Source organism: Lissotriton helveticus, chromosome 3_1 (genome assembly GCF_964261635.1).
Source record: "Lissotriton helveticus chromosome 3_1, aLisHel1.1, whole genome shotgun sequence".
Lineage (NCBI taxonomy): Eukaryota > Metazoa > Chordata > Amphibia > Caudata > Salamandridae > Lissotriton > Lissotriton helveticus.
In genome coordinates, this window is record NC_136061.1 from 1,661,932,207 (window position 1) to 1,661,953,184 (window position 20,978).

Here is a 20,978-nt window from a genome sequence, read left to right on the forward strand (position 1 = left end):
ACAGGGAGGAAAGAAGTGTTGTAACCCTTTTGAAAAATGCATAACAACTGGAGACTTAAACAATGAAGGCTGATCCGGCAACCTCTTCGATGCTGAAAGGTACCCTTTAACTGTACCCAGAGCAAAGCCTTACCGGGCCAGGGATAAAGTTAATCTCAAAATATCACATAACTTAGCCTGCAAGGGTCTATCTGCCGAGTACCGCACCAAGCAATAAATTTGTCCTGACGACAGGCAAATACAGTTTTAACCAAGGGACGCCTGATTGCCAAGATGACATCGACTACCTCCGGAGGTTAGTCGAATGTGCTCTGCTGTTGCCGCTCAATCTCCGAGCATGATGGTGCAGATTGCAAAGGCCTGGGTACAGAACACAGAGCTGTGACAGAAGATCCTCCTGGATGGGTACCCTGATCGGAGGGTAGATGCTCAAGCTCAGGTGTTCTGGATACCATACCCTCAGTACCCAATCAAGAGCCACAATAATGGCTTGGGCCCAATCTGTCCTAATCTTCTTGAGAACTCAGGGCAGGAGTGGTATCGGCAGAAAGGCATACAGGAGTCCCAAGTTCCACTTGAAGCGGAAAGCATCTCTGAGCAAGAGACATCTTGGAAACTCCAACCAGCAGAAATGCTGTCATTGCACGCACTCAGTTGTGACAGAGGGACAGGGTCAAGATTCTCCCTATACACACTGGCATTCAAATAGCCTGGCAGGTGGTCACCAACAGGAAAATCCCTTAGCGGTCCAGCCAGTTCCAGAGGTGTGGGGTTCCTGGAACAGGTCCTGTGACCCCCACCCCTGCCTCTTTGTTGCAGTACCACATGGCAATGGAATTGTCTGTGAGCACCTCATAATGCCTCTCCTTGATGGATAGAAGGAACACTTTCAACGCCAGGAGGATGGCCTTCAGCTCCAGAAGGTTAATATGGAGTCAGGACTCCACCTCTCCCAGATGGCACCTCCATCCCAGAAGCGATGGTCTCCACTGTCAGCTCAGGGTGGGTAGGAGAGAGGGGTTTGCTGAAGACCCAATTATGGTCCAGTAGCCACCACTGCAGATCTTATACAGTCTCCTCCTATTTAATCTAAAGTGGTCAGAGAGCTCCACTTGATGTTGGTCACACAGAGACAAAACCAAAGGGGATGGTGTTCAACATTGCAATCACTCACCCCCAGTCAACTGATCTGGGTTTAATCCATCATCATTCTTTAGCTCACTCCGCCACCCCATTTCAGACATGGCCATATGCAAATCAGTCTGACCCTGTGTCTCATGGGCACAGTCCAGCCCGAACTGCTAAGCCATTACTTCCCTGGACCGGAAACAAGCATCCTGAGACTAGTTTCTGGCTAATCAGCCGTCATCAGTTAGGCTAGCTTGAATCCAGTGGCAAAGTGAGCAAGGGACCCACGTCTGGGCATACCCTGCCAACTTAGGGCGAACAAAGCAAAACCAAAGGGGATGATGGACGGAGTGTTGAACATTGCAAGCACTCACCCCTAGTCAACTGATCTGGGTTTAATCCATCATCATTCTTTAGCTCACTCCGCCACCCCAGTTGAGACATGGCCATATGCAAATCAGTCTCAAGACTGACGGCGGGTCGAGAGGCACAGCGTCGCACAGGGTTCTGAAATGTAGTCACGACAACGGACTACGATGAACCCTAGGTGGGTCACCTATCATAGTGAGCACAAGTAATCAGAATTTGGATTGCACTACACATATTGGAGACTAAATATGTCGTGCTTTGAGTAATTGCGGACTTTTAAGGAATGTGGGAGACAAACGGAAGGTTTTCCATGAGACGAATTGCAATTATGGAATGATTTCGCACCAATTTGAAGTGTATGATATAATGATCCAGGTACTTCCGTTAACATCATAAGATTGGAGTATTTCCACTACTGCCCTGAGGAAGCCCTATTCAGGGCAAAACTCGTTGGCTGAACTTTGGCTGTACTATCCCATCACCTCACGACATATGTGGTCCAAGAATCCATTAATGAATCATATATAACATCATTGAAGAGTCCGGATTGATTCGTCTATTGTGCCTTTGTGCATTTTGAAATGTTTATGTTGCCTCTCTGTGCTTTTTTAAGTGTACTATAGTTATGTGGTCTGTTGGCAGTGGACCATGGAGGTGGGCAACTTTGACCTAAAAGTGTGTTTACGAATTGTGTATAGCTAGGTGGTGCGGCTTTTGATTATCCCTTACTGCCTTCTTTCCTGTTTTTAGTCCCTTTCATGCCTGCACAGAAAGTTATAATCCAAGGAAGAAGAATATAAATTGTACAGCTGCACGTAAGGGCCTGGGAGGGCCACCAACCCTGTTTCTATTGCTATTGGGAGGATTCCTATCATAGTTGCAAGTCTTCGACATATCGCGATTTGCCACTGCAACTAGGTGGTTTTCAAATGTTTGTATTCAGTGTAAAAGAAAGCTTGTCTGGCCTCCTTTCTTCCACAAACGCTCCATAGCCTTCCACATATTTTCACCCACGTCCTTCAACCACAGCAACTCTTAGTCTTCAACATGTCCTGGATCACCTTGAAGCCCTCACTTGGTCATGGAGTGCATTTCTGTATCACTCTTAAGGCACAGAGTTGAAAACACTCAAAAGGGTAGCAAAGGCAACCATGGTACTGTTGTTTATTGAGCGTATAGTAAGAGTGCACAATACTTCACTGGATCTAACCAACTGATTAATCAAAGCTGCATTTTGGGATGATTCGAGCTTTCATTTGTTACCATGCTCCATTTCCTTATGATTATGTGATGATGAAGACACATGCAGCACACTCTTGTGCAGTTGTCTGCAGGTACAGAGGTCCCTGTTCCTCTAAACATATCCAGAAACAAGTGGGTGGAGAAACCAATGGATAGTGACTTTAAACTTAGGTCAAGATTTACGCTACTTCCTTTCAGAGGGATCATTTTGATAGAGATATCCTGACTGAAACACGTCTAACCTCAATGCAGTCCCGATGACAAGCAAGGAGACAGAACAACCCCTTGCCAGAAGCCCACAGTACTTCTGTACTGTAAGTACGTGTTGCTATTTATAGAGTGCAAACTTAGCTGTGAAACAACAGAGCACTGTACATTACATAAGGGGTCGGACACGCTGTACAAGATTGACAACATCAACTGGGGATTACACAAATACATTTTACACACATTTAGGCACAGGAAGATTACGTGATATTGCCCAGAAAAACACGATTTTGAGTCTAGCACTGAGGCCAGGATTCAAACCCAGGTATCCAGGTTCTAAAGGCGGCAGCTCAAGGTTCTAGGCCACATTTCCTTCTCTGCTGTATTTTTATGTGTCAGCAAGTAAGAGGCAGAAAAATTAAACACAGAGTTAATGCTCACCCCTGATGTCTGCAGTGAGCTAAAAAGGTCAAAGAATTTAATTTCGCTAAGGTAAACACAAGCTTAAATCCTTTAGAGTTTGATATATCAAATACTATTACATTGTTTAACAGTATGGTCTGTTATTTACAGAACTCAGAAGTAGCAGAAATGAGGAATAAAGTACTACACAAACAAATAGTTATAATAATTTTTATTTAAAACACATTTGTGAAACTTATAGAGGTTCTTGAATTCAACCAAGCTGTCCCTTTTTTAAGCAATGACCCCCCCCCCCCAGCACTAGAGATGCACTCCCTACTTTGTAGCTGACAACTACTTTAGCTCGGAGTCAGAACCATGACAATCTATTTTTATGTTGTTTAGGTACAAGACTTTGCATATTTCTGCCCTTAAATTACCCAAAGCTCCCACAATTAGACATTTTAACAAGGTGGGAATATTAGCCTGCTGAAGTAGGGAAGGTAGAAAAATATATTTGTGACACATACTGGGGCACTTGGCAGGTGGCCTGTCAGATCACCAGGTCTGCGGAGACCATGGTCTCCTTCCTCCTGTCAGAAGGCCACGTCAAATTACGAGATCCCTGCTCGCTAGGCGAGGATCGCACTGTTTTGTACACACCCAATGGTGCAGCGGATGCACACAAGGCTAGCAGTTTGCTAAATGGGCTCTGGATGTTTGAGAAACTTTATTGAGTTTAGAAACAAACTCCATAAGTGAGAATTTGCATTTCAAAAGCACATTTAAAAAAAAAAATCAATGACCCTGTTGTGCAGGGATATTTCACAAACATTTGTGGGTGTAACTACTTACTTCCCAACCCTGGACTGTCCTGAGCATGGGAATCCACTGACTGTTATCCAGCCTTACAATACGATAGAGCAACCATCACTGTGACCTGGTGGTCCAGTGGCAGATGAGCCACCAGCTCAAGTATTTCAGCCAACGAAGCTAGCTTAGGCTTTTGAGATAGAAACCCAGCAGTTCCCACACTTGTAAATAGGGTAAGAGTATGGGAACCAAAAGCTTGGCTGGGTGGGGCAGGAGCCCTGCCAATTTACTACAGTATTTCCGCACTACCAAACTCGAAATGACTACCATAGTGTACTTGGTTTTGATTGAAAGGCACTTTCCCAAGGAATCCTCTGATTTATCATATTGTGTATTAATGCAATGGGTTAGCCGAAGAATAGAGAAATCTGTCCTTTTAAGCACCTATTTACTTGTTCCTTGGTCCGAAATACCATCATCTCCTTTTCATATCAGGTCATCTAAAGCCACTTGTACAACCTAAACGTGTCCTAGACAGAGTAGCAGATTCTCATTCTATTGGCAGTGTCACTGAATGTCACAACAATCTATGTATCTTCAGCACAGGACTGAACGCATATGTTACAAATCGGAGTGACGTAGCAATGGATGCAGGTAGGCTTCACACCACTCTCAGCGTCTGTGGCCGTTTTTCAACACGCTTGGCATGTTGCCACTCAACCTAATAACTGCCCTTTTATCCTCCACATTCTTCAATTAAGACCTTGCCCTGTTCACGTCCGTCTATTTCCTTCGGTGATTGTTGCAATTTTTCATTACGCCTTACGATTGGTTTTACTGGTAATTTACCTAATAGCAGCCTGATTATCATTCACTTTGAGTCATCTTGATACTCGCCTCATCTTCAGAAATCTACTGACTCCCCACCCTTTCTTGGAACCGAACTACCCAATTGGGTGTTCTTCCATAAGCATTTTCGTCTCAAGCATAATCCATTATGTCCTGATGATGGTCCCCATATTTTATGGAGGGATCGAAACGTTGTCGACAAACAGTACCATGACTACCTAAATTGTTATGTAAACGATGTGAGCATTGGGACTTTAGATGATATATGTGACATATTTTGCTTATTATTTCTAGTCACAACAAAATGTCTGAGCCTTGAACTTCTTTCCTTTTTGTTGCTGCTCCCCACTTCATTTTATGCGTCATAATTCTGAATAAATACATTTAAATACATTGAGGTTTGTGACATAGACTTTATTATATTTCTATGCGTTGTTTTGTGCTATCCTACGGCAAGGGCCCAATGTTCCTTTGTATTAGAAAGATATGGGGCATCCATATGGGCTACAAAGGTCCAAGTTGGCTAAAGGTCAAAGAAAGGATCTTAAAATTACAATCACTAAACAATCTGATAAAAATTAATCAAACAAATCTTAGAAGATCTCATGTGCAATGCACTTGTTTGCCGCAACTACCGAAGCAGCAGATAACCCACAGATTCAAATGCACCAGAGAGATCTAGCAGAACCAGAACAGCTAGTAGTCCTTTTTGTGTCTGCTAAGCACAGAAAGCTTCCATAATATCAAACATGGAAATTTCAGATTGTAGTGCAACACTGGTGTGCCTGGAAAGTGTAGGATACAATATTTATCAAAAAATCAGAGTTTTGTCGGATTAACAAGTGGCTTTTGGTGTTTACCACACCAAAATACACTGTACATTAAGTACCATACTGTCTTCCCTTGTTAAGTTCCGGCATGTTTGACCTCCCAAACTTTAATGAAGATTGAGGTATTCTATGTACCTGGTAACTACAGGATACAGTAAATACCATACAAATCGGAATTCGAACCATGTGCAAATTGGGGTTTGAGCAGTGGTTGTCGAACAACAAAACACTCATAATAAGGATCTAAAAGTTTAACACTTGCTTTGTGATCAGTTTGTACAACAATTCACCTAGAACAAAGGGACCCGCAAGAGGACATCAGCTGCTTGGGTCCTCTTTCTGGTAAGAAGCCTTAATTATGGCTTGGATGTAAGGTGAAAACAAAAGACGGTAGAAGAAAGCACCTCTCCGTGCACTACATAAGGCACACAAGTCTGTTGCTTTAACTTTACTCAGAATTTCTTCTACTTCATCTGCATTAAATCTTTGCAATCCAAAAAGCAGGCGATTAATAAGTATTATCAACAAAGCAATTCTCAAGGCATTGAAATCCTCACATAGGTGTATGTGATACATCTCAATTTCCCAAACAGCAAGGCACACACTTAAAATATGAATGCATACCAAGTTTTATATTTATTTGTGCTTGCTTGATTTATAATGTACAAATAAAGGCCAGGATCTTACAAACTAAGATAATACCTACATAAAAAGCATAACATTTAACAAAGGAAATGTAAACATGGATTAAAAATTGAACTACCAAGTGCTGAAAACAAGTAAGCGTCAACAAACATAATAGGCAACGCACATAATGGTTAGTTTAGAATTTAAATGTTTGTGGTACGAAAAGTAATAAACAATATTAAAATATAATAATCTTACCATGACAGCGTGCCGATTTCCTTGCTTGTCTAGTTCACTTAAAAACGCAGTAAAGTGCTGGCTGGTCTGTGAGCAGGGACCAGTAACTAGAAGAGAGAGAGAGAGACAGTATGAAAATTAGAAGGTGGAAGCTTAGAGTATGACCTGAATGTAGTGGATGAGGATTAAATATTTCAGAAAGGAGTATGTGAACAGAAAGGTAGAGACAGAACAGAAGTTAGAAATTACAGTGCAGCATTTGCAGAAAAAGGGCAATTTCATATCTCCGTCCCTGATCCCAACATGATTAACTAGGATTTATAATGCCCTTTCGTTGCTGCATTCTAGCTCTGTCTCCTACCTATGCAGCTTTCTGTGAGGGAAGTGTACTATGGCACCTCACAGTCCTACCAGACTATTAAAGCGTTGTAAGGTGGGTTCAGGGTAGCTCTCCAGGGGCCTGGCTCTCCTCGAGGATCTACCAGCTGCTTATCCACAGAGCCAAATGGGATTAGGGTGGGTGCCAAGGAAATCACACATATAGGGACAGTCAGGGGAGAGTCTCTTTGTAGAACTGAAAAACATGACTGTGTTAATGTTAATTACATACTTTGAGACTAGCCTGCTTCGCTGATATGTAAAAATCTCTCCAGCGTTTTTCATGATTATTATATCACTTGTAGGTGTATCACTCAAATATGAGCTTTGAATATGTTTTGGAAATTGAGACATTTTTCTTGAAACATCAGCTATTGAGTTCTGAAAATACACATTTTCATCTCAAATACATCTAATTTAGCAGGCTGTACAGCACACAGGAAAGCTACTCGCAGGTAGGTAGAGAGCTACAAGTAGTTCACAAGCTACTCGTTGGAGAAGCCTGGCTCAGATACTCTGAAATTACTTCGGGGATAGCCAGCTAAATTAGAGGGAGAACTTAAACTTCTTAATGTGTAATATGCAACACCAAAGATAAGTATGTTCTACTGAGACTGAATGACAAACTGGTGGAATCTCTGGAGGCTGCAAACAGCTATATCTGAATACACAGGCAAGAACTTCAATGTTTGGGGAAGGAGTTAGACCGGGTAGAACATTGGTATGGCTAAGCAGAACTCAAAATGAAGTCGGCCTGATTCTTTGTACTAAAACAGTGACAGTGAACTAACAACTGAACCAAAATGACATACGTCATATGGTAAAGAGTTGTTATGAAAAGCTAAATCACTTGTCTTCAGATAAAACTGATATAGACATATATCTTGGTGATATCACCTTGGGCTGGGTGTATGGTGTGCTAAGGGAGTTATTTAACTCTCAGCTCACACTGGAGGATATCAAACTACTTATCATGCCGCTGCCAAGTCTCTTGGAGGGGACGGACTACCAACAGACTTTTATAAACAATATGTGGATTAGCTAGACCCCACACTGATGGATGTATATAGAGAGGCTCTGGAAAAGGGTACCCTACCCCCATCTATGAGGGAGGCAGTACTTACTGAAGCAAGGGAGGGATCCCAGGACTGCTTTTCTTATAAGCCCCTATCCTAGCTGACAGGAGATAGAAAGTTTGCTAAGATACTAACGAAGACTCCGTAGCATACAGGGTTTATTCCACAGAAGTCGACAGCTTTTAAACTTCGCACCCTCATGTCGGTAATGCATAGAATCAAACCCAGTTTGTCAGCGTTGGGGGTTTGTCTAGGCGAGAAAAGGCAAACTACACCATAAAGTGGCCATATATGGGGACACCATTACACAAAGTAACACAAGAAGGGAGTGAAGAGGTAATGCTCAAAAGAGCAGAAGAGGTGGATACGTCCTCCTCAAGTTATATTGTCAAAAAACAAAGGGATCCACCCTTATTGGAAAGTATAGAAGATTTCCTCCAGACTACATGTGTTTCCTACAGTGGTGGAAAGCACACAGCTTTGTTTAAATACCCCTCACCCACCAAAAGGACCCTTGGTGGCATGCTTCATCAACTGGGTCTTCCCACTCTACTGCAGGACGGGGCATGCTACGACCTACGTATACGTGGGAGCCCGTTTATGAAAAACAATACCTTGTGTGGTGTAGGAGTGTGAGTGGAAGGGTCAGAAGTGAGTGAATGGTGAAAAATTAAAAAATACCTGGCTCAGTGGAAATAATAAATGTTAATGTTCCTTTTAGCTGGAATCATTAAAAGTGGGGAATGAGATGGATACTATGCTTTAATGAGCATTGTCTCCTGTGTCGACATGTTTCGAAGCCCTCCCCTGGCTTCTCATCAGGACCTAGAAGAAATCCCTACTACACTCAAATCAATACAACTGTGTATTTACATACAATCCTAACTAAGTGGTGCACATAAATTTAACATGCACAGTATACTATACCCCAGTAGGTATACTGCTGAATGGGTTTCTTATATCGCCCAATAATGCCCCTTGATCCTTCAAAATGGGAGGGAAGAGGTACCTATTCACACAAATATCAAGGTTACCTCCTCACCAGGATACTGCCTCGCCGCTTCTGACCCTTCCACTCACACTCCAACACTGAGAGAACACACAAGGGCCCCTTCTATGGTTGGATCAGATCCAAAGCGCTGTTGTGCGATAATTATTTTGCATATCAACCAACTAACTATGAAGTATCATATCGTAGCAGTAAGTAGTCCCTCACTGCTCTTGAATGTAGATACTCACACTAGGGGCTTTTTAGAGTGGGAAAACAATCCCAATTTTCATCTGTACTCGCTTGATAATTGTAAGTAGTAACCCAGAATAAATCAAAGTACTAACTCTGAAAAGAAAGGAAATCACATCCAATTACACAAATGCTCCACGTTAAGTTTAATTCAAAGATAAAATTTCTGCAGCCGTCAGGAGGTTCAGCTAAGATACATTTCTGTGGCAACAGTGTGTCCCTTGAAGCATTTCGCGTCTCCACGAGCCTTATGAAGTCTCAAAATAGACACGGGCGAGGTCAGCGTGCACACGGCTTGACTCACGCCAGAGGCAGAGAGCATTATCTCTATCAGCTGGTGAACATTGTTCAGTGTTTTCCGAATATGGATAAATCACGACGAAATATTGATTTTGAAGTGTTGAGATTTATATGTTAAATTTTGTGTATAGTTCATGAATGTAGAACACAGTATAAAAAAATGAAGGTGAATCTGGTCTGATCCACTGACCAGGTGTAACAGTGCGCAAAAGTTGAGTGGTCTCACCACTCTAGATAGGTTGCTTAAATCACGACTGGCCCTCGTACACAAGACTCTGGATATGGGGGAGCTGTCTGTTCACCAAGATTTTACTCAGAACCATATAGTCAACATTAAGGGGGGACAGGGGTCTGTAAGAAGTGACCAAGTTCTTAGACTTACCCGTTTTGAGAAGGGGAACCATCAGAGTCTTGTGCAGCGCTGGAGGAAGGGAACACTCGCTACTGGCAGCATTGAACAATTTAGTCAACACCGGGGCCAAGCTGTCTATCAATGCCGAATAAAATTCTACAGGGAGTCCATCCATGCCAGGGACTTTACCTCAAGGGAATGGTTTGATGGCCCCCCTCACCTCCTGGATCAGGATTATACTACCCATGGCCGCTGCTGGTGCCATAGAAAGACTGGGAGCCTCAGCAGCCAACATATAAACTTGCATGGGGTGGCCGCGGGCTTCGCTCAGCATAGAGTTGTGCGTAGTACCCTGTGAAAACCTTGTTAATTTGAGTTTGGGTGTACACCACCCTATCCGCACGTGTATGTATTTGCAGATCTGAGAGGCTTGGCGATCAGGGCTGGCCAGCCAGGCCAATATCCGCCCTATCTTACCATATTCATCATGCTCTTTAGTAATGTAGGCCCTATAACCATATGCCCAAAGGCACTCAATGAGCGGCAATAACTTCTCATGTTACAACAGCATTTGGTCTGGTGGGAACAGGGTCACTGACTGGTGGTAACACCAGGTCACCCATGAGGTCCTTCTGTTGCTTAATAACCTTGTGTAGCTGAGCTCGGACCCCAGTAACATGGGATATGCAATGTACCCCAGATAACTACTTTAAACGCTTCCCAGACAGCAAGGGACGAAGAAGCCGTACCCTCATTCTCTGTAAAGTACTCGTGGGTCCCAGTCATGCCAATAAAGCAGGGTCAAAGAGTGTAGAAAAGTTCAGTCTACTGGAAGGTATGGGAGGTTTGATATGGCCCTACTCACAGAACAACAACAGAGGGTTGTGATCCAAATGGGGTTTAGCCAAAAATTCAATCTGGGTGGTCCTGCTATGAATCGTGGTGGACCACAGGAAGGTATCTAACTAAACAGACAATAAGATCATGCAGGCCAGAGTAATAAGAATAAGAGGTTCCGTGGGGATTATGTGTTCTCGCAAGTATCAACCAGTCCCCAAACCATCACCCAAGCGCGGAACAGCAGAGCAGTTTCATGGAGCGGGGAAGAGGGAGGTGGGATCTATCAAGCTCTGCATCCGCTATGCAAGAAAAGTCACCTCCTACTAGGAGCAGACAGCAGCAACTGAGTAATATGCGGGACAAGGAAGGTAAAAAACGTGGGTTGATCGGTGTTCTGCGCATACCCATTGATAAAGGCAATGTCGTGGCCATCCAGCTTGCCCCACAGCAGCACACAACCACCCTTTGGGTCGATGATCTCCAAATGAGGAAGGAAGGGGTTTCCAGGGAGCACCCATATCAACACTCCCATAGCACATGAGGAATAAATACTTGCATAGATCTTCTCCCCGAAGCATCTCTGCTGTGTTAAACTTTCAGATTTCGTAAGATGAGTCTCTTGGAGGAATGTCACCTGAACCCTCTTGAACACTACTAGCGGTCTTAGATAACATCAGATCCCTAGTAGACCAGGGTAAAGCTGCCGCCCTGATCCTTTTGGACTTGTTAGCAGCTTTCAATGCTGTTTCTCATGGCCTCCTGCTAAGTACATTACACGAAAAGGGACTACATTCTAAAGCTCTTCAATGGTTCATTTCCTTTCAACACAATAGAACACAAAGAGTACAAATAGGGTCCTTCGCCTCCAACCCAAACACATTATTTATGGTGTCCCGCAAGGAGCTTCCCTGAGCCCCACCCTTTTTAATGCCTATGGATCCTCTTTGGCCAAGATCAGCAAGAAATGGGGCTTCAATATCTGCTCCTATGCGGACGATACACAGCTGTTGATAGCCTTCGAAGAAAGACATGAGGAACTAGGAATAATCTGATTAACTGCCTTTCAGAAATAGCGACTTGGATGTCAGATCATTGCCTTAAACTGAATGCAGGGAAATCTGAGATTTTGCTTTTTGGAGGAGCTCACCTAATTTGGGATGCAAACTGGTGGCCCCAGTCACTAGGACCTGCCCCTGAGCCAAAACGTTGTAAAAACGTGGGCATACTCGTCGACACGGTAGAACAAGAGGAGCAAATGCACACAACAATACCATCAGAGCCCTCTGCACCGGAGGAGGCCCTCAAAAAAGCATTGCCAGGAAAACTGCCAACCATTCTGACCCATAATAGCAGCATCAGAGCAACAAGGGCACTCCATTCTACTCTGAGTCACAGCACTCTATGCCACTCTATTCTACACCACTGCTCACTATGCCAATCTACTCTGCGCCACTGCACTCTACGCCACTCTACTCTGTTCCACTGTACTCTACGCCACTGTACTCTACGCCAATGCACTCTACACCACTCTACTACACACCATTGCACTCTACAACACTGCACTCTCTGCCACCCTACTTTATGCCACTCTATGCCACTGCACTCTACACCACTGAACTCTACACCACTGAACTCGAAGCCATTTCACTCTATGCCAATATACTCTAATCTATTCTGCACCATTGTACTCTACAACACCCCACTCTGTGCCACTGTACTCTACGCCACTTCACTCTACTCTGAAACAATCTACTCTGCCACTGCCCTCTACGCCACTCTATTTCAATCTGCGCCATTGCACACCAGACCACTGTATTCTACACCAATGTACTCTACACCAATACACTCAACGCCACTGCACCCTATGCTAATGTGCAGAATAGAGGGCAGTGACATGGAGTGGTGCAGAGTAGAATAGGGTAGGGTAACGTGGAGTATGCTTGGTATGGTAGCATACTACCCTTACAGACAAAACATCTTCAATTGAAATGACCATTACATTTGCCCGCGCTTACAGTTTTGCTGATAAATATATACAGCGCACAAACAATGTGTGGACATTTTCTTCCCAATGTATTGATTTGATTGTCAGCACAGTTAATTTAATGACACTTACATTTTGTTGTGTGCTAGAAAAAAAAATAACATCTGTAAAATTCTGTTCAGCCTTCCTCAAGCAATCCGCAGTAGCCATCATGAGTGTCACATAAATCCTCTCACTTTGATTTCAGAAAGAAAAATAAACACCAAGCTTTCTGGAAAACACAGCCTGACTTTTGACCTCTGTCTTTGAATGCACAGCACATGTGACAAGATAAGAACGAGATTTAAAATCCGGTTTACAGAAAGCGAGTTTGTGTAAGAATACAGTAAACCAGAAGGATGAAATCATGCTGGTCAGCTTAAAGCAAATAGAGCCAGTAAATAGAAAGCCAGAAAATGTGAGTGACAAATCACAAAGCCAATGGTAAGCAATGGGCAGAAAGCATTCCTGTTGTATACTTTCTGAATGCCCCCAAGATGTCTTTAGCAAACCTGACATCTATGATGTCTGGTAGGCTAACCCTAAAAAAAGGCTCCTCCTCTTGTGCTTAGTGGAAGCAGTGCAAATCAATATTCTTTGACGAGAGCTTAACCATCCCAAAGTAGCATTAAGAAATGACTTACGGTCTTTGTAACAATTTTCTTTTCACCAGACTTGCTAGTGCTGTACTCGTCAGGTGTAGGGCTGTTTCTGCTAATGTGTTCTGTTTATTGTCCTGTTACCCTCCCTCAAAGGACATTCTTTCTACGCGATTATCGTACACATTAACAGTAATTCAAAAGAATGCCTGATTTTACTCAAAAGGGAAAAAAATAGCTCTATCCGTTCTCGATAAAAAGAAAAAAATCCACCTGCCGCGCAGGCCCCACTTTGGCGCATTTTCATCGTTTGTTGCACCTTTCATTTCCGCCTAATCTTTTGTGTCTTGTTAATGCTTGCATTGTCGTCTACGAATCCCGAAGGTGCCCTGAGACAGTGAGCAGAACATTGCCGAGGCTGTCCTGAAATGCAGTTTACTGGAGCGTGAATGTTTCTATTCCAGTGGTTATCTGACTCCCGGGCTAGTAGCTCCCGCTCGCAGTCAGGCTGGCTCGCTCCTAGCACAAACAATAGGTTTGGTGGAATACATTTTACTAAGATTAATGTTTCCATAAATCACATGCGCTTTTCAATTCAGCTCATGGTTATTGACTGTACAAGAAGAACAAAAGGAAATAGATTCATTTGAGTAAAAAAGACAAAAATATAAATTGGATTGGATTGGATTGGATTAGTATTTGCATAGCGCGATAGCTACCCGCAGGCGTCCTAGCGCTAGAATTGCTTGTTTCACAGGTGTATATGGCGAGCTCTGGGTTATCTGCTAAAAAGAAGGGTTTTTAATTTTTTCCGAAAGAGCAGAAGGTTGGGTTCTGATCGGAGGAGGATTGGGAGGGAGTTCCAGAATTTTGCCGCATTTACTGAAAACATCCTGCCTCCGCTAAATAAATCTCATAAAGGACATTTTTATCTACTCAAAAGAAGCAATCCTATTTAAAATCCTGCGCAAAAGATTATTTTGTTTTGTACAAACATCCTCCTCCACTTCACTGTCTGGGCCTTAGTGTTACCAGCCAGACTCGGTGACTGGGTCTGGATGATCGACGCTTCCCATGTCGAACAACCTGTATTCTGGTTGTCCCAATCTCTTGTATGTCTGAGACAGAGTGTGCGCTGCAGTGAGTGAATGATGTCACAGAATGCTGGTGTGTGGTCTGCGGTGGAAGCTAGGGTAACGGTGTACAGCTAGGGGAAGGACAGAGTCCTGGCAGGATATACCAGCTGCTGCTTAACCCAGGGGCCTAACATGAAATAAAGAACTTCCCTTCTACCTCAGTGGCTCGAGACTCTTGTATAAAGTCTCCGCCCTCTTAGGTCAACAATTTTGGCAACATGGTCCTGCATGAAAATAGAGAGAAGGGAGATGGCTGTGTGACCATGGAGGACTACTGTGGGGCACCTACTCTCAAATCCACCATTAAGTGGTGTCAGCCAGGAGCGGCTCGTGCCGGGGAAAAGACGGGAGACAGGGTCAGGGAGGAGGGAGAATGGGGTACCACTGAGACAAACTGAAAAAAAATTCAAAAGACATTTCCTGTGCCCTCCATGATCCCGTCGCACTCTTCTGCAGGACCGCTCTTTTCCCTTGCCAGGCGGGCACTGGCTCCCAGCCTGCTCTGCGGCCAATCTTGAAGCTGCTCTCATCACAAGAGCAGCTTCAGGATTGGCCTGAGTGCCGATGATTTGTGCTCCAGGACAGACTGGGAGCCTGTGCTTGCTCCATCCAACCCCAAAGATGCAGCTGGAGTTGGAGAGAGTTCACTGCGAATGTGGGCCGGCCAACCCCACATGGCCAGTGAAGGGAGTGCCCAGTACTCCCCACCCAGCCTGCCACTACCCAGGCCCCACCACCAAGTCTCGGCACAAGGAGAAATAAAATGATTTTAAAAACGGGTTTTAAACTTGGTTTATTATTGTTTTATTTTTTACACATTTAAAAGCACAGGAGGGGGGGATCCTCCGCTATATCGGAGAAATAGCTGCTGGTGACAGCGCTTACTGCTTGGTAGAAGGAACCCAGAGAGGAGGGAGGCCAAGTTCCATTAGGGACAAGGAGCCAGGGGAGTTATAAACTCAGGTGATATGTCTCAGTGAATAGTTCTAAACATAAGTACAACGCTTTGGACGCATTGTTGTAATGACAACCATTACTTCTTGTATGAAGACTCTGTCTACCAACTACAACAGTGTTATCCAAGTGAGAGCCGTGAAGGTTTTTCATTTTACCGTAGGTCTTAGAGAATAGTCTAATTAGCTCAGAAGAACCTCTCTGATTCCCGAATAGCTATTACTATCTTTTAAGGCAAGCACTTATGGTTCTGGAATACCATGGTGTAAAGACGTAGCATGACCGCTAACCCTAAATCCAGTTTTACATTTACTATTAGGAACTGTGTGCAGTGCATAGTCAGATCTTGTGGGGAGTCTGTGACCGTAAAATTTAGACTGCAACTGCTGTTCACAAGGTAAGTTGCCATAAGGCTAAGCTACCATGGTGGGCCAGCCCTAGATATTGGCTTATTTCCAGCGGCAGTGGTTTTTGGTCTGGATACCGGTTAGAACAATAACCAATCTCCTGCTGAATTGTGTCCCGTGTCTTCATTGTCCACAGCCCCCACTGCCTGGTATCCCAGATCTTTGACTTTAGACCAGTATTGTGGCACCCTATTACTAACACTTTTCAGTACATAAGAATACCAGTTTATCTTTGGCTGGTGTTTCTTTGGGTATTCAAGACATCGTTTTACCTTGTATCATTTTTAGAAAATTCCCAACTGCTGTTCTCAAACTGAATTACTTGTTCCCCTCCGCCACTCCTCAACCCCTCCTAGCGGAGTCCTAGACCACTGAGCAACTAGAAAAAAGGGTACACTGTTCATCGCGGTGACATTCTTTCTGCTCAGTTACTGAAAGAAATGCCATTGAAAAGAACCGATACTCAACTGTTTCCGAGTACAGACGAGAACTCACAAACCTCTCCCTACAGCATGACATTGTTCATCGCAGCCCATGTTACAGTGGCGGCTCTTCCGTTATGGCAGAGGAGCATTGCCCCACTAGGTGGTAGCAGATTTAAACAGATTAAAAATACAATTTTAATAAACCAATTTTATTATCATTTTATTTTTTTCTTACCTGCAGGATGCCAGCAAGGGTGGGGCGGGGCGGGGCTATGTGTAACAGTAGGGAGGAGGGGAGATGGGCACTACAATGTGTGCATGACAGTTTTGGGCGACCGTCTTAGGCCGGTCAAATCGTCATGTTCACTTAGCATTTCTCCACCGTGCTGTGGTGTACAGCCAGGTGGAGAAAAGCCACAGGCTCCCAGGCACTGTCTGAGATGCAAACCAGGCCGCTCAGACCAATCCTAGCACTGCTCTCATGCTGGGAAACATTTTTTCCTGTCCTTATTTTTGGAAAAGAATAATCAGGTCCATGAGGGGAGCAGGGTCATCACATAAGTTGAAGCCAGTGGAGCAACTAACAGGTGATGGGAGGATGCTTGCAATAAGTCCATTCGCTGGCAAGTGCACTCAAGGTAGTATTCCAACCCATTGTTCACAAGTGAAGCTGCCATGGTCCAGAGTCCATGTTACACAACTCATTAAGGCAACATCCAACAGGATCTCTACTGCTACATACAGCTGACAACTGTGCTGTTGATCAAAGAGCAAGCAAGTAAGGGCGCATCCAGTGTAGTGCTGCTATCATCTAATGGGTCTGCACAGTGGGCACCTGCCCTGGAGCTGGATTGGTGATGCTGTGCCACCTTCAATGCAATGCATTTCCCTGAAGTGAATGGTACAGTCTGTCTGCAGTGTCTTTGCTTATAGAAGAGAGAGGCAGGCCTGCTGCCTGCTCTGAAGTTCAATTTGTACCAGCAGCACTAATCCTAAAACCTACTCCTAACATATTTGGCCACAATACATCACACAGAGTCTTTCTTCTAGCTCTCCATGTTCGCCATGATCCTAATGCAAATAACAAGCAGCTCTTGGTCCAACATGGCCAGAGAAGCATTGCTTTGTATCAAACGTGATCATGCACTGTTTTAATGTCAATGTACACTTCAGCATTATGGATATCAATAAGAACACATTTTATGGATGAACAAAGTGTGAAGCATAATGCAAATTAATGCCCTAGGTTCAAGTCTTGTAATGTAATGTTAACACTATGTTCGCCCTCTGGTAGCACCAACAGGCAGAAATGCCAAAACAGACCCTTTGTCAAGTTTGCTTACCATGCCAACTGTCAGGTATAAACAGAACAGAGAATCGAGCTACAAATGGATCCATCAGAGACACCACAGAACTCCACTTCACCACCTAAAGATGGAGGAGCTCTGTACACGGGACTTGTTACCTGATTTAGAGTTTGGAGGACGGATAACTATGTCACAAACGAGACAGATATCCTGTCCCCGGAAGTGCATTATATCCAGTAGCACTTATAATACGATGGACAGGATGTCTGCTAGGCTTGTGATGGGGTAACCTGTCGGCTGAACTATAAATCAGACCCTGGTTTGCAAAAGATCTTGGAACCAGATGTTCCCTTGTCATATCCTTGGAACCTGTGCTGTATTGTTTCCATGAGGAAGAAGGCGATTTAAAAAACTCTGGTATGGAGCCGATCATCGTTCCTTGCTTTTTATTACACTTGAGAAGGAGACTATCCATTTTGGGTGTTTCCTTTTGCTCATACAGATACCTAGGATTTTATATAATTGGTTTTGCATTTCTCCCAAGTATGTGGACTCATATCTTTGCTTCTGCTGATTTCTAAAGGTCTTGGAAGATTGGTGCACAGGAAATGTGGAATCCTGACTAGCCAGAGTGCCTTGGCGATTTTTGGGCAAGATTTTGATCACATGGGAAAGATTGATGCTGAACAATTGACGCATCATAATGGATGGGCACAGTGTCCATGCACTGAACATGGCAGATTTACCAGCTGTAAGAAGCATCACGGACTGTGATATTTTGATCCATTATCTGGAAAAGATTAGAATAAAAGATCCTGCTCTAGATTGATTTGATCCTTTTAGGAGGGCAATCCTAGGGGGTGGTGATCCTTTCCCCATTGTCCTCGGCAGCAATGGCCAATACTCTAACGTTGATGACACAGACATTCTCTTTGGGTTAGTGTGTAATTTGGACAAGTCAGCTACAAAATGTAAGTCATTTTTTTAGCTGGTTTGTCACTTGATGTTCAGCCACTGACCGAAGTTGAAATCCAATGAAAAGAAGCTCATGGTCCAACGCGTCAGTAACTATCATTATTTGGCTGCCATATTGATGGAGGAGAGGAACATAAACCCTCCTCCAGTGACAGCTCTTAGTAACCTTGGACTCAGATAAATATAGGAACGGTTTCATGCTTTTTTTTCATCTTTGCATTTTAATGAGTTTTGCACCTTGAGCACCAGGGAGTAAAATCTAGGCTGATGCAGTAGTGAATTCGTGTTAACACCCTCTGTACTGTTTGTTCACTGTATGCAATATATGGGATATATATATAGGATATTTTAACGAGATAAACTGCTACCAACTGGACCTCTTTAGTTTTCTTCCAATCGAAAACTTTCCGTTCCTGTATCAGGAATAGGACAGCAGGCGGAGGAAGAGTTTTTCTTTTGTAACCCGCACATGCTGTGGATGCTGACAGACTTTTTACATGATAATTATTTTATTTTCAAGAAGATATTTTTAAGAAAAATTGAAAACCTCCACCTTCCTGAGGAGAACTTACCCGATGGTTTGTAAGTATCGGAATGCAAAAACCTTTTATTATTTTCACAACATATTTAAAACGAAATTATCCACAATGGAAAACTATAGCTCAAAAGGGCCACCCCCCACCATCGTGGGAAGATGCCAGCATAGTTGTATTTCATAAAAAAGACAAACCTTTGCATCTACCTGGCTCGTACCGCCCAATCTCCCTTATAAATGCGGACGCAAAACTATATTCTAAAATCTTTGCCAATCGACTGAGCCAAATTGTTCCAACCTTAGTTTCTCAACAACAACATGGCTTTCTTCCGGAACGCGGCACTATTAATCATATACACCGGGTTATTGCAACATTAGACTATGCCACTGCGCAACATAAAGACGTCAGAGTGGTACTTTTAGATGCTGTAAAAGCATTCGACCGTGTTTCATGGGCATTTCTGTGGGCAGTTATGGGGAAAATGGGATTTGGTACACGACTTATATCTTCACTACAAATTATGTATAGACACCCGAGGGCTAAGATCTGTATATCTGGACAAGAATCTATAGCGGTTAATATCACGCGGGGTACACGTCAGGGGTGTCCCTGTTCACCATTATTATTCGCTATCTATATAGAACCCTTGTTAAAGGCACTAATGTCATCTCAACAAATCCAATCTATGATTCTACCAGGAGGCGATATAAAGGTGTTAGCCTACGCTGACGATATTGTAGTGGTAACCTCGGAGCCGGAATCTGCTCTAATTGCAATAGAAAACCTTACTGGTTTGTTCGGCAATGTGTCCGGATACAAACTTAATAGCCAAAAAACACAGATTATTTGTTCACCAGGCCTATGTATTAACGATAGCAGGGTTTCTATAGAGGCCAAATACTTAGGTATTAAAATTAGACTCATACCTCAACAGTTAGTTTCGTCAAACTGGGCTGATATATTAGTGTCAGTAAAAAATCAACTTGATAAAATAGAATGCCTGCACCTATCGTTAGTAGGGAGACGTAATGTCCTTAAAATGACTATTCTTCCGAAAGTTTTACATTATTTTCGAGCAATACCACTGGAAATACCCACATTAGAGTTAAAAAAATTGCAATCTATAACTGATCGATTTCTGTGGAGCGGGAAAGCAACACGGAGAGCATCCAAATTTATGACTTTACCAATTTTAAGGGGGGGCTGGGGAGTCCCGAACTTTGCACTCTATTATTTGGCATGCCTTATACAAAATCTTAAATACTTTTCAATTGGTGGAACTCCACCTTCATATGAAAGCCCTGATATCTTCTCTCTTTTATTAGGCCCACAATCTCGCCAAATGCTACTTCGTTTTATAGAACCTAGCTATTACAAGAGAACGAGATTCAAACTTATACTGTCCGCTTTTAAAGGATGGCGTTCTATTCGTAAACTCATCTCATTGGGTCGTGTTAATTTTTACACTCCGTGTAATTCCATAGAACTTCTTCCGGAAATCTTCAGGGATCACACTATGGGCATTTAGCGTGAGAAGGGTATAATAGCTATTGGCGACATGGTTAAAAATGGCATCATTGGGGGGCGTGGCCAGCAGCCGGCGATGGCGGCAGCTTAGGAGGAGAGCTCCGTGACTGAAGCGGCCTCCTAAGCAATCCGAACACTTATCCGTTCTCAAAATTTCCCAGGCGGGAAGGCACAGAAGCCCAGGACCGGGCGGCAAGGA

General features: G+C 43.5%; 1 protein-coding gene across 4 annotated transcripts in view; it reads right to left on the reverse strand.

The window, feature by feature from the left end:
* The window catches only part of LOC144823702 (uncharacterized), a 317,027-nt gene that overhangs the window by 111,061 nt on the left and 184,988 nt on the right, over positions 1-20,978 (reverse strand). For all 4 annotated transcript variants that reach the window (XM_078682444.1, XM_078682446.1, XM_078682445.1 and 1 more), the window contains one exon: positions 6,726-6,811. The gene's annotated coding sequence lies outside the window, so the exon portion shown is untranslated. The remainder of the gene's footprint in view (positions 1-6,725; positions 6,812-20,978) is intronic.